This window comes from Vanessa atalanta, chromosome 12, assembly GCF_905147765.1.
Source record: "Vanessa atalanta chromosome 12, ilVanAtal1.2, whole genome shotgun sequence".
NCBI lineage: Eukaryota > Metazoa > Arthropoda > Insecta > Lepidoptera > Nymphalidae > Vanessa > Vanessa atalanta.
The window spans coordinates 5,251,100-5,265,186 of NC_061882.1; the positions used below are offsets into that span (position 1 = coordinate 5,251,100).

The 14,087-nt window shown below is 29.9% G+C and overlaps 1 protein-coding gene across 9 annotated transcripts in view; it reads right to left on the minus strand.

The window, feature by feature from the left end:
- Positions 1-14,087, minus strand: part of LOC125067623 (small conductance calcium-activated potassium channel protein) — a 242,057-nt gene that overhangs the window by 166,375 nt on the left and 61,595 nt on the right. The window lies entirely within an intron of this gene.

Consider the following 14,087-nt stretch of genomic DNA (forward strand, 5'->3'; position numbering starts at 1 on the left):
GACTTATAAGTCTTATATGAATTGTATTTACATTTGAAAACCGACTTCTTATACATATGGATAGTTAATTCAATAGTTTTATTTAGTGCGAACTAAATATGGGAAACCGTAAAAATACAAAAACACATACCGCAATTAATAGTAGCACTATAAGAATTATACAATGAATCACTTATAATAAATTAGGCAAGAAATATGTTAGCGTACATTTAAAAATACATTTAAATGTATTCGACTATTTATGCCTTCTTGTCGACTTATTTATAGCTGCAAAATATTTTAATTGGGTTTGTTTTATTGCTATTCTGAAATAGGATATTTACATTCAACATGTAAAACGTAAATATAATTCGAACTTAATACCAATTTCTTAATAAACCAGTGCAAGGCTAGGATCACACTTTTCTTATGATATAGGAAGGTGGACGGTTAATTTGACAATCTCACGGTAAGTGCTCACCACTTCCCATCAAAATTAGTGCTATATGTAATTTAAACCATTTCTTACATAAACAATGCTATCGTCCTTTTGAAATAAGATGTTAAGTGCCCGTAATTATACTAGCAGTGAGCTAGTATAATTACGGGCACTTAAACCTAAATACAACAATATTAAGTATTATTGTTTGACAGTTTGGCTGTTTTTGTAGAATTGCTGCTGTGTGGGTGGTACCTACGTAGTTGGGCATGCACAAAACCCTACCACTAAGTAGACTACCACCTAATAAAACAAACACTGGGATAACGTCGAATATCCGTATGAAGTATAAAATATCTGTGATAACAGGTTATCGACCTAGTGATTAGAACAGCAACTAGATGCATTGTACTACTACTCTAACTCTTCATCTAAAAATTACACAATTCACATTCACAAATGACTCCCTTTGTTCACAGTATCGTGTTGTGTAAAAAACTTTTTTCGTACAAGCTGTATTTAACACTGCAACTTTTAAAAACATTCGAAAAAAATGTTTAGATTGAAAAACATATTCACCTTGAAACAAGAGTGTGAATTTGCAACTGTAATCTGTTGGCGCGGCGTGTGCTATTTTGTTCTGGGGTTTCTAACAATTTAGTAAAACTTGAATTTATTTTCCACAAAAAAAATATAGTACTCTAAATAATCAGCGCTTGTTACCTATAATAAAGGTAACCCAATCTCAATTGAAAATATTTAAATTGGCCTCGCTCTACAATAGCAATTGAATTTTCAGAGCTAACTTTGATTGTAAAGCAGCTAGTTCAGTTTAGCTCAGCTTCATAATCAAATACTTCAAATGAAACTTTTCAATTTTCGTCTGTGAATATAATACATTCAACATAATATGATTCAACAATAATCGAGAAGTTTAATTGTCTGTTGATATCTCGAAAAAAAATTATAAATAATCGCTTAAAACTTTATTTTTAATTTTAGAACACTGTACACTTTAATGTCAATTTTCTGCTTTTATTAAAAAATATATATATTTAAATAAAAATAAAAAAAATCTTACTGTTAGTGAACAAAATATAATTGATAAACAACATAACAAAATCGCCAATAACCCAATGGTTTACGGCTCGCCTTACGATTTGAAGAGTCGCATGTTCTATCTTAACCGCTATAATCGACCCGACTACGAGCACACTTTTAAGCTAAATTGGAGGAGTAAATGGAAATATTAATAATTCTTTCAAATGAGGCATTTCTACTATTCCCTTTAAAAGAAAAAAAAATAAACATTTATGAAGAAATAACACAACACATTAAACATTCCAAACTGATACTTGTCACTCAAAATGAAAGGAACTTTTTGTTTGACCTTATTCAAACTTTTTAATAAACAACTATTTTGCGACACGAAAAGCCATAAAATTATTTGTTCCATCTGGAAATCGTAACAATTGAAACGCTTGCAAAAAGCAGCGTTTATTAAAACCGAAGCATTATCCAGGTATTACGAGACAGAGCATTGCAAATTGTGGTCGGACAATTTTAATACAGTCTAATAAGGCGCATTGGAATCGACAGTATACACAGAGTTTATGCAACTTAAACCATGTTACATAACTAACATTTTGAAACGTTCATTCCTAAAATTTCTTTACCATTGCTTTTAAGCATTAGCATTAGCAGCCTGTAAATTTCCCACTCCTAGGATAAGGCCTCCTCTCCCTTTGAGGAGATGGTTTTGGAGCATATTCCACCACGCTGCTCTAATGCGGGTTGCTGGAATACACATGTGGCAGAATTTCGTTGAAATTATACATATGCAGATTTCCTCACGATGTTTTCCTTCACCGCCCAGCACTAGATGAATTATAAACAGAAATTAAGCACATGAAAATTCAGTGGTGCTTGCCTGGGTTCGAACCCGAAATCATCGGTTAAGATGCACGCGTTCTAACCACTAGGCCATCTCGGCTCTCAGTTTATTTTAAGAACTTAGAGCAATTATATAAGTATATTTTATGTAGAACACATAATATGCTCTAGTTAATTTATTTACATAAGAATGATTAACTTGAAATCTTTAAATATATACAAATATGGATTTAATATAGTTACTGTATAAATCTTGACCGCGAATCTTGACCGGAATGGTGGCAAGAATGCTAACAGCATTTCCCAGTTGAATTGCAATTCCGATCATCTGGGCAAAAAAACGAACCAACCCTCCTGTTACCAGTGGAGGCAATGAGGCGAGGTGTTACACTTTTAATGAAGCTTTTTGCACATATTATTTTTATACATTAAATTATTTGATGTGGAAATGTTTAATTTAATTTAACAAATAATTAATCTATACTATACTATATTATGCAAAGTTACTCTGTCTGTCTGTTGCTCTTTCAAGGTCAAACCACTGTTTGTGTAACCGTGTTTGATAGAATTTGGTTTGCAACGAGCTTGAAACGAAATTAATCACGCTATATATCGAACATATGAAAATATATTATATATAAACAGATGTTAAAAATAGACCTTACTCATCAACCAAGTGTCATCCAAATGCTAATCAGTGCAGCTGAACCCCAAAGAGGGACATACTTTTTATACCTATAACCTGACGACTAACCTCTGAAATGCAAGCAAAGCCATCACTAGTCAGTAACATTAAACTCATATCTGTTATTCGAAATCGGTTATAAGAAACCGTTAGCGATTATTTTCGACGCGAATACTCGGAATCGTTTCGTTTTCGGGAAATCGGGTAAAACCACATTTGTTATGACTTTTTTATTTGTTAATTTAGATAATTTCGACTGTTATATTAATAGCAAACTATTAGAGAGACCGTGCAAAAATAAATTTGCATAGTCTTTTATAAGTCTAGCAGAAATATATTGGATATAAAATAGCTCAACTAAACGTCGTGGATTTATTTCAGGGTGAAGAGTTTTGATATGTTCTACTGCTAAAGGATTATATCGAAAAAAATCATACATATTTATGTATGTATAAATCTATTCACTAGCGTATGCACTTCATGTTAAACCGTCTGGGTTTTAATAGAGTAAACTTAACAAATATAATATAATTAGTATTTTTTGCTGTCTATACTCGTAGTCATCTCAGGCAAACTAAGACAACTTATTAGGAAGAAGAAGTGACGCCACTTATGACGATTTGAATGCCGATTGTAATTTAACGCGCCACTATGGCAGTACCCATACTGGCTTGCCAGTGGACATTGACTAGTGGCAATAAGCGATAAATTAACTTAAAAACAACTTTTAAGCTTTATTTACAAATGTATCACACTCGTCAGAGATAAAGCAACATACAATGAAATCAAGTAGTTTGAGTCGATAACTACTTACTTGTATTCATACAAGACTTAGAACTTCAGTTCTAACTCTAACAAAATTAATAAAATAACAAAGACGTTAGTTACGCAATACGAAGACAGCAAGATCTTTCATAACTTTCATACTTCAAATCTCCAATAGTGCAATAGTTAACGGGTCGCCTACCGATGTAAAAGTTGCAGATTCAATCGTGAACCATTGGGTTAAATCGTTCTTGCTCTTGGACACTGATTTAAAAATTATTTACTACAAGTATTTAAAACGCGATATCTACCATGGTTTTTATTTTTATTTGGTGGAGCTCGATATTTCGATATTATCTACGAATGTCTTGTTCACGAGACTGACTGTCGTGAATAAATATAAAAAACATGATAAATATCCGGTTTTAAATACTTGTAGTAACATGATTAACTATGTTAATTTAAAATCTTATATAAAATAATATTTATTATTCCTCAGAAACTGAGCGGCGTTTATTTTCTTTAAAAATAAATTCTTGGGCCTGATTCTATAATGACCAATACCAAGCCTTATCGGTATTTATATGTAACATGTATTTTTGTTTATAATGTTTGTATAAGTAATGTTAAACTACGTTTTAGGATTTCATATTTGCTGTTATAATGTTACATTTTGGTCAAAAATAAGCTTTAGCCCTTTTAGCACAAGGTTACAGAATTTATACAGATAAATGTTTCAACAGATGCATTTGAGTAGTGATACTATTGACGCTTTTAAAAGACGGATTGGAATGTGTTAAATTCTAAGCATTTTAATATACATATACGCTTTAAACACATATTATTATATGTTTTATAAATATAATAATATATGCTTCGTGTTGATTCGTGAGCGTATTAGAATATTTACTTCATTACCATTTTCTATGCTTGTAATATGAAAACGAACACGTACAATGTACTTAGATGTTTAAAAAACCACTTGAGTGGTTGAATTTCTTAACAATCGTAAACACTTGAACGGCTCGTAAAAATTAATTTTACCTATTTCTATTAAAAGTATCACAAACACTTATTTTAAATGAAAACGTTCCGTTTTTTTATCTAAAAATAATTAAAAGCAAATTCTATCTTTCCTAGTTTAAAAAAATATCATATATATGTGAAGTAATAACTGCATATACGACTTATTTTTATTGTGTTAAATAATCTATAATATCACATGCAAACTTGAATTAATTCATCTATGACAGTCTTATCACAAAACTGTTATCATTAAGTGAATGCATAGTAAACATTCTAGTTTATATCTATCCATTTGACAATACGGCGGGAATGATATGTAGGCAAGGACAAAAAGGTCAGTGCTTATAAAAATATGTATTGATAAAAGAGGACCAATCAATAATTCATGTTCAAAGTACCGAATATATAACACGTTCAGTTCGATAATACACCCAAAGAATTGTCAATTTGTTGCATAAACCGTTCATATTACATCAGTCACGAGAATCGATTTACAAATGTCACGTGAAATACAATGAATTGTTCTTTGTGAAGTGGTTGTTGTGTTTATGAGATGGTTAACGAAATAAGGTACCTGCCAATTGCCAAATGTCAGTTGAGCTATTCTGCAACAAAGTTGCAATTAACTGCAGGACATGATTCTGAAATGTCAAAATATGATATCCGACTTTTAATGTAATTATTGGAATACACGTAACAAAATGTTTTATTTTACACTAATCAATAAGCTAAAAGCTCACTATAAAATAATATTAATAAATAAATCATAATATAATACTTCACACGTATAAAGATGATAAAAAAGTTTGAAGTTAGTATTTATTGATTTTCATTCAGGCTATATAAATTTAATTGTATATATAGAGTATATAACTTATATACAATAAAAAATATTTAAAAAAAATCATTTAATAACTACAGAGGATCGCACAGTCACAGTCTTATTAAAATAATCTAGTCTTCCAGCGATAGCTTTAAATTTGTTTTATCTTTTAAATGATAGCACAAAAGTGCTTTTAATTAAAGTAAACTGTTGATTTTACATAATAAGTATAAGTAGGAACGAGCTTGTATGTGACTCGATGGTTAAAAACAAATGTGATTTAGTAGATTAACAACAATTTCGTTAATGTTCTCCTGCTGTGTAATAGCTGTCTGCCCTAATAACGAGAGAGTATTCGGGTTTATTCCATTACACTGCTTCTGATATACAGTAAAATATAACAACTAATTGAAAATGCTGTTGGATATATTCATTATATTAGTTCAATAATCGTCATCATAAGTCCATGTTTGTCCACTCCTGGTACACTCCATTAGGGCCGATATTCGACTTTTAATTTCCGCCATTTTTATCATCACAGCTCTGTTACATTTACGAAAACTGTCTATACTCAAGAATTCGTCTATATTTTCCGTTATTGGTTTCATCCGCACATATGACTGGCAAAACCTATAGCCTAGCCTCTAGTGCATAGCCTTATATAGGATATTAGTTCTCGGTCGAATCATATTTGAATAGCCCGCTGGGCGACCTTGAATTATTGAACCACTAAGTGATGTTAAATTTCTTATACGAAATAATCAATTGAAACATATAACGACTAAAGCTAGGAAACCTTTTACATTTTATATCACACGCATAGAATATATAATACCAACTAACTATTCTATATCTCAGTATTCGCGATTTAAATAACAGTATGACACGTACGTTAAATATTTACAAAACCGGACTTGTACACAGCTTGCCTATTTGCTTACGCGATATTTGTTTGATAGGGTTTAAAAATAGAAATTACAACATAAAAATATAAATCTACTCATGCTATTGAATTCCATTTGACGGCTTTCCAGATAGTATTAATTTACGTTATGAAATTTTTATGATAAGTACCAATTGCATTTACTAGATGCTTATCGTGCTGCTACGCTTTGGTTTGTTTGGTTATTTGAACTAAAAGTTATAGGAGCGACTCAATTGTACCCAATTTTTGAGGGCTTCTTTATATTTGTATATATGAATGATTGGATGACAAAACAAAAAATACAACATCAAATTTTGGAGCCAACAAAACTTGAAAATGTGTCAAACTGTTTGCCTTTCAAAATGTAACTCATAAACGACTTTCAAATAATATTATTAACAATGATTAAGTGGTTTACTGTTTCGATTTATATGTTAACATCTCCATCAATTATATTTAAAAATATTCTATTAATTATTAAAAACCGTTTACATTTTTTGAAAAGTAAAAAATCCCTCAACTTTTCACTCATTAAATTACTCTTAACAATATATTATTTGGGTACATTATTTTACATAAAGTTAAAAGGAATTTAAATTCAATAATAAAAGGAATTATTAAAATAGACAAAGAACAGAATAAGTCACAAGATATCTGATTCTCTTATTAGATAAAATATTCATTTAATTAAGATAAATTTCATAGATACTATCGAAAAATCCATCTCGATTATCCAACTTTGATTTCTCTTCATAACAAATAACATTAATCTTCATTTATCAATCGATTAGATTTCGTTATTATTAATAGCAATCCGATTTAAAAAAATGTATTTTAATAATCTATCTTTCTTGTTTTTCTAATTAAATTCAATCAATTTATTGGCGAACGTCTATCTACTCGTCTGAGGATGCTTTGAATATCGATAATTGCCAAGTGGATTTAAAATAATTTAATGTTTATTACTTTGTAATAAAAAAATATTAATTATTCATAACATGTGAATAATTAAATATCACAGCTAAGGCTGTTTAAATTAAACTAGAGACAGAAATGTTTTCATGATATTGGTAAAATTATTACCTATTATAAAATAATGTTATTTTCTCCTTTAAAATCTTTTAAGTAGAAAATTAACAATATTTCGTACTATCGTAGTGAATGGATACATAATATTCAATGCTGTTGTATTTACATAATTTTCGCGTCGAAAACATTTTCTTTGCAAAAGTTACACAATGTAGAAATATTGTAATCATATTTGATCTTAAAATTTTGGTCATAACAATTCTACTTTAGTTATTGTGAATTTTACGCCAAGATACAGCTATTTTTATAACTATTCAAATTAGGCCAGACTATGGTTAGATGTCGTCTTTTACATAAACAGTTTTTAGTTTTTTTTGGTAAATTATATTTTTTCTTATACGTTGATGTGGACGTCCTTCTCTCAAATGGTTTAATAATTCTACCAATCTTAAGGTAGAGATTACGAGTAACCTAATTGGCAACAATAATCTTCTTTTCTAATCTTGAGCTAAAATAAAGTTTTCAAACAAAATAAATCAAGTCATTGCCTTATTAATTTTGCTAATGCTGAAAGAAAAATATTTTTAATGAAGCAATTAAGTTTCTAACATAAAATGTAAAAGATAGGTCGGTATTTATTCATTTCTGAGTTATTCAACGATATCAAAATAGAAAGTAAATGAAAAATTACATTTTCTAATTAGGCGAAAAAATATAAGATAAAATTAACCAAATGAAAAGTCTAAACCACCAGATGAGGCATTCTGAAGGAGTTTTCATTTTCCTTATTATTTTAGGGTTTTGTTCCAGCTGTACTATAAAACATTCGTACACTAATATAAAGTTTATAAAAGTCACCTATTAAATCGTGACACATATATTTTGATGTTATTTATTATACCAATTAATGTCTTCTTATCCTAATTATATATCAATATATATTATCTCATAGAATACTGACAGAAATATGAACAATAGAAATAAAATCATTCATCTAAATATACAGAGCGCTTCATCGGGATTTAATAGATAACTAGAAGCATTGAAGCCAATAGTCGTGTACTACGATAATAATAAGTATCTTTACATTTCCAATTATCTGACGAACATTAATTATAGCTAAGATATATCTAGAATAGATACAAGAGTTTACAAAAAATACAAACCATCTTGAGTCTAATTTCAACGAAATTCTGCTACATGTGTACATGTGTACACTTGTGAACGTGTTGAAATACGCTCCGAACCTTCTCCTCAAAGGGAAAGGAGGCTTTAACCTAGCAGTACATTTCTCATGTACAGTCTGTTAATGTAACAAAAATGATGACACAGATATTTGTCATATCTAGCAAATTTTACAACATTTCAAAGTATATTTAAATTCGCATGTAAATAATTTATATAGACGTACATAATGAGTGTTGAGAGACATGTTACAGAATGTAGCACAAGCACTTATACACCTCATTAAGCAAATTCTCTCATACCAGAGTGTTTAGCTGTTTATGTATGCTTGATAAAATAAATCCTAAGCCTGACTGCTTTATTTGATATCTGCTAGTCATTGGAAGTATAATTCACACATATTTTGATATGTCAAAAAATATTAAATATTTTCAACATGATTTTGTTTATGCAAAGTGAAGTTTAAACACGCAAAAATAACTGGCATAGATTATCTTTAATGAATATGAGCATTAGATTTCACGACCTATTCGAGAATAATATATTCGACGATACCAATGATCCTAGTTTTTTTTTGTGTTATAGGTGGCAAACGAGCAGGAGGCTCACCTGATGGAAAGTGACTACCACCGCCACATGGACATCTGCAACACCGGGTGGCTTGCAGGTGCATTGCCGGCCTTTAAGGAAGGAGTACGCTCTTTTCTTGAAGGTTCCCAAATCGTATCGGTTCGGGAAAATCGCCGGCAAAAGCTGATTCCACAAAGTGGTTGTGCGAGGCAGAACATATCTTAAAAATTGCACTGTTGTGGATAAATCTAAAGCATGTTAAACTATCACAAGCATATTAACTATAAGGGTTTGATGATTGTTGAAGATATCGGGAAAAAATTAAATACGGTAAGAACGTATTAGCAAAGACGTATCCGTGCAAAGCTAGCAGTGAAATAACGACACATCAATAGTTATGTGAAGAAATGAAGGTCTTTGCATAAAAATCGCACAAGTAATTTAAATAACAGACGATTATTATAAAAGCTGTCTATCACATAAAAATAACAATGTAATTTGACTAAGAATTAGTAAAAATAAAATGTACTTAGTTTTTATTAAGCGCAATATTCAAAACATACAACTAATCGAATAAATATCATTCATTGATAACAAAACGACGTGCGAGTTAATTAATAATTAATGGAGATTCATCAGGTAGGTAATAACCACTAATGGAATTACTTTATTGTAAATCTGCGAGTATATTAATCGTCTAATAAAAGCTACGATTTATTTTATATGTCTGTATTTTAGCATATCGTTTAGATATGTGTGTATGTATATGTTATTATTATTAGGATTATTAATTTCATTTAATTATTACTATATTTTTATATACGTTTTGAAATTGGCTGAATAAGCCCATCTATTGAAAAATTTAATTCTGTTGTGCAATAAAGATTCTGTACATAGAATAAAAAGGTTACTTCCCGCTATCTGTACACTTAGATTTTAATTCGGTTTTTTTTATCAATAAACAGATTGATGTAAGAAAAAGGTTTTTATATACCATACCTGCATAAAGTCGTTTTTATGTTCAATTTACGGAACGGCTAGTATATATATATATATATATATATATAAATAAATAAAAAAAATCTATAACTTTTAAAACTTAGATGACCTATTCGATTACGGGTATGTTGACCTAAAATAAGATTGCGAAGTCAAATCGGAATAACCAACACTGAACTTGACAGTACTCAATTTATCTCGTGTTCAGATATGAAACACTTTATACAGATAAGAAACTCAAGTTCTGGAAAATATCCTAAAATATATATATTATGTTTAGTATAGTGTAGGAATTATGGGAGAATACATCGGTAAAATACTGATTGCTGTTGCATTATAATAACACAATTTTTAATAAACAACCTACAATTATCCCCTATTGGGCTAAAGCTTCGTCTACTCTAAAAGAGTAGGGTTAAAGCTAATTTTAACTCGCTGCATTATTGCAGTTGTTTCAATAATATTTATAGCATAAAATTAAATCGTGCTTGCCTGACTTTGAACCCGCAATTTTTGGTATTTAAGACAACCGTATTCTTACCACCAGCCCATCTGATTACAAGCCCGTGAATAGTATCCCAAATAAAACGTGTGATATATTTGTGAATGACATTGTACATGAATCGTGATATAAGTAAAATAAATAATCATGTTAAAATTTTGGCTCAGCAAAACGTTGCGACACAAATAAATAAATTTAAATGTGTTTTATTTATAATAAAACTATTTAAGCTCTAAGTTTGTATTAAATTGTTTTAAATTATTCATATAAACAACTGTTTCATATCATTTTATACGATGAGATTGACTTAAAATTTGAATGTAAACTAAAACTGATATTCATTTTACTCATTGTGTTATGGTCATAAATAAAACTCTACCACAAAATTCATAAAATTTTAAAATAATATAATATATAAAGAGGACATATGTACTCACATACTTCCAACTTAATGTGCTTCTTAAAAGAATTTGCGTTGGATAAGAAAATAATAATTTCCGGCTTTAAAAGCTTTTTCGTTATTTTAAATTTACATTGAAAGCGTTAGAAACTTTATGTTTTCTTTACTTTTCGTTTTCCCTAAAATTATAATCAATTATTTAAAAATGCCTAATGAATTTTGTTGATCGCTGGGTTATCCATAAATAACTTTAATTGTTTTTTAATATTTATACATTTTTCAAGAAACTCTTAAGCTTTGATGTAAATGTTTTGTCTCAATTTTTTTGTATAAAATATGTTGAATTATGTTTTATATATATAACTATTTTTTACTTCTTAGTTATATGCTTTAAATTGCACTGCCTCCTACTTTAATGAAAGATTTTTAAAGGTCGCGACTAACGAGGCAAAATAAAAAGTGACGCTTTGGTATATATAGATGTTCCATAAGGTTCGATTCGAACGTTGTAAGCAGAGCGCTGTTACAGTTTCTGAGTTGGCTTGGCATAAATAATCTAGTCCTCCATGCAAAAATACTAAATGTATTTTCCTTGCCAAACGTCAAGGTAATATTTTCCGCGGTTATTTTGAACAATGAAAGGCCGGAGTTTGTTGAGTAGACGGTTTTACTAGGTATTACCCTTGACTCCAAACATCAGTGGCGCGCCCATTTGTAAGCCTTAGCAGGGAAACTAAGTAGAGCCATTTATGCAGTCAAAACAATTCGAAAACTCATAGCACTGCGAGTCTAGTTTATTTCAGTAACTTTCGTAGTCTTATGTCATGTGGAATGTTGTTGTGCGGTAATGTCCTAGATATTGAAATTGTATTTATTACGCAGAAAAAACTATTTGTAACAGTAGCTCAAAGACATCTTTACGTGGAAAATTAAAAAAATACGCTTATAAAAATATAATGTATATTCCATAAAAGCATGAATACATATTATTAATACAAGAAATAAAAACAAACTTATAACCTTCTCTTTTCCAATTTCAAACGGTACAGATAACCTTTTTGGGCAATACGCATATAATATAAGATAATCAATTGGACATGTCCCAAATTACTAATATTCCTATTTAAGCTTATCACTTGTGTTAAGAGTGGAGACGACAATAGCCCAATGGGTCAAGATCGATCCTGAGACTTTTTACATCGCCTAGCGGCCACTACACACTACTACACTTACTGATAAAAACGCAGAATTGAACTCTGTGGTTCAATGACCTGAAAACGTGGTTTTTCTAAAGGCTAGACTAGACTTCAAAAAATACAACTTCAACACTATTGCATGTATTCTATAGAAAGTCGCTGTGAAAATCCATTTTACTATTATTTCCATTTGATATTTTCACATTATAATAAAATAAATCTGGCAAGCGTTGTTGAAATAAGTATTTTTAAGTCGTTCCCTAATTATCCTTTTCACCCTTCTAACATAATTAATATGAAGTGGAATTGAGATTAAAAGGTATCCCGATACATTTATTACGAGCACATACACACAGATTAAGGGACATTTTATGTTCACTTAATATAGGTTAATGGTGACAGCAAATATACTGGCACTAATGGTTAATAAAGCAATTTCCCATGACATGTATAAATTAATTATTCCAAACATGATTGCAGTTAAATATTTTATATCAAAATTATAAATTGTAATTTTAAAACCTTATTTGTCCAAAATTTTACGAGGTAACATGATGTCTCCCTTGTGCCTTTAAGTTAATTCGCTTAATTACCATTCATAAGAGAACGCTATACCAAGCATAGGCTTGATGTTTGATGGTATCATGACCGTACTCAAGATTCAGGTTTACTGAGTACCCAGACAGACTTGCATCAAGCCTACCAATTCTCACTCAATCAGAAAGTATGAAATCTTTGAATAGGATGAAAAATTAATCTGTAAAAAAAAAAAAATTAATTTCACTGTTCCAGGGAAAATTAATACGTAGCTAGTTTTAATAAGCAAATGAATATATTGCCGCAGGTGCAACACGAATTTGTCGATATGACACAGTTATTTTATTAACCTGCAGAAATATTAATATTTTAATTGACCAGAAGGATCGATACTGAATTAGCGTTAAGTATTTGAACAAATAATTTGACTACTGACCTACATTGTATGTTATCTGACAATCTATATTAAATTTATGACGCACCGCTTCGCAATAATAAATTAAGATATTCGATGGAAATGTGAATAGAACGCGTACATGTTTAACAAAGACTAATTAATTTATAAAACTTTAACTTATTTAATGATTATTTTTCTATAATTTAACTTGCATTCGTGGAAAACATTGTACATTTACATATATTATATTAAAAGCCGGTTTAAATATAATTTTATCATGGTTTGTAACGATATTGAATGTTAGTAAGGCCAGGAGTGTATACACTTGAAACAAAAACCTTGGGTAGTTTTAAATTGAAACATGAAGCAATTTTTTTATTAATTTTCATATCTCAAAATTACGGTTAGGTTCAATGACCTTTCACTTTCATCCATTATTAATTTTATTACTTTCAATTTGTCCTTTGATATTAACTACAGTTCAATGATCTTTGACTTATAGTAGATTTACCACTTACACCTACGGGTCACTGCCACCTATATAATATAATTAAACAGGGAACGAAACAACTCCAAGTCTCAGAATAAATAATGAACTACCTGACAATGGAACTGAGATCTTCTAATTAACCCAAAGTTTCTAACTAACTTCTAACAGGTACTATGGGAAGAGAATAACTAATAAGGTTTAGTTCATAAGAGGTCTTCGATCAACTTCTTGATAACCTACGTTAAAT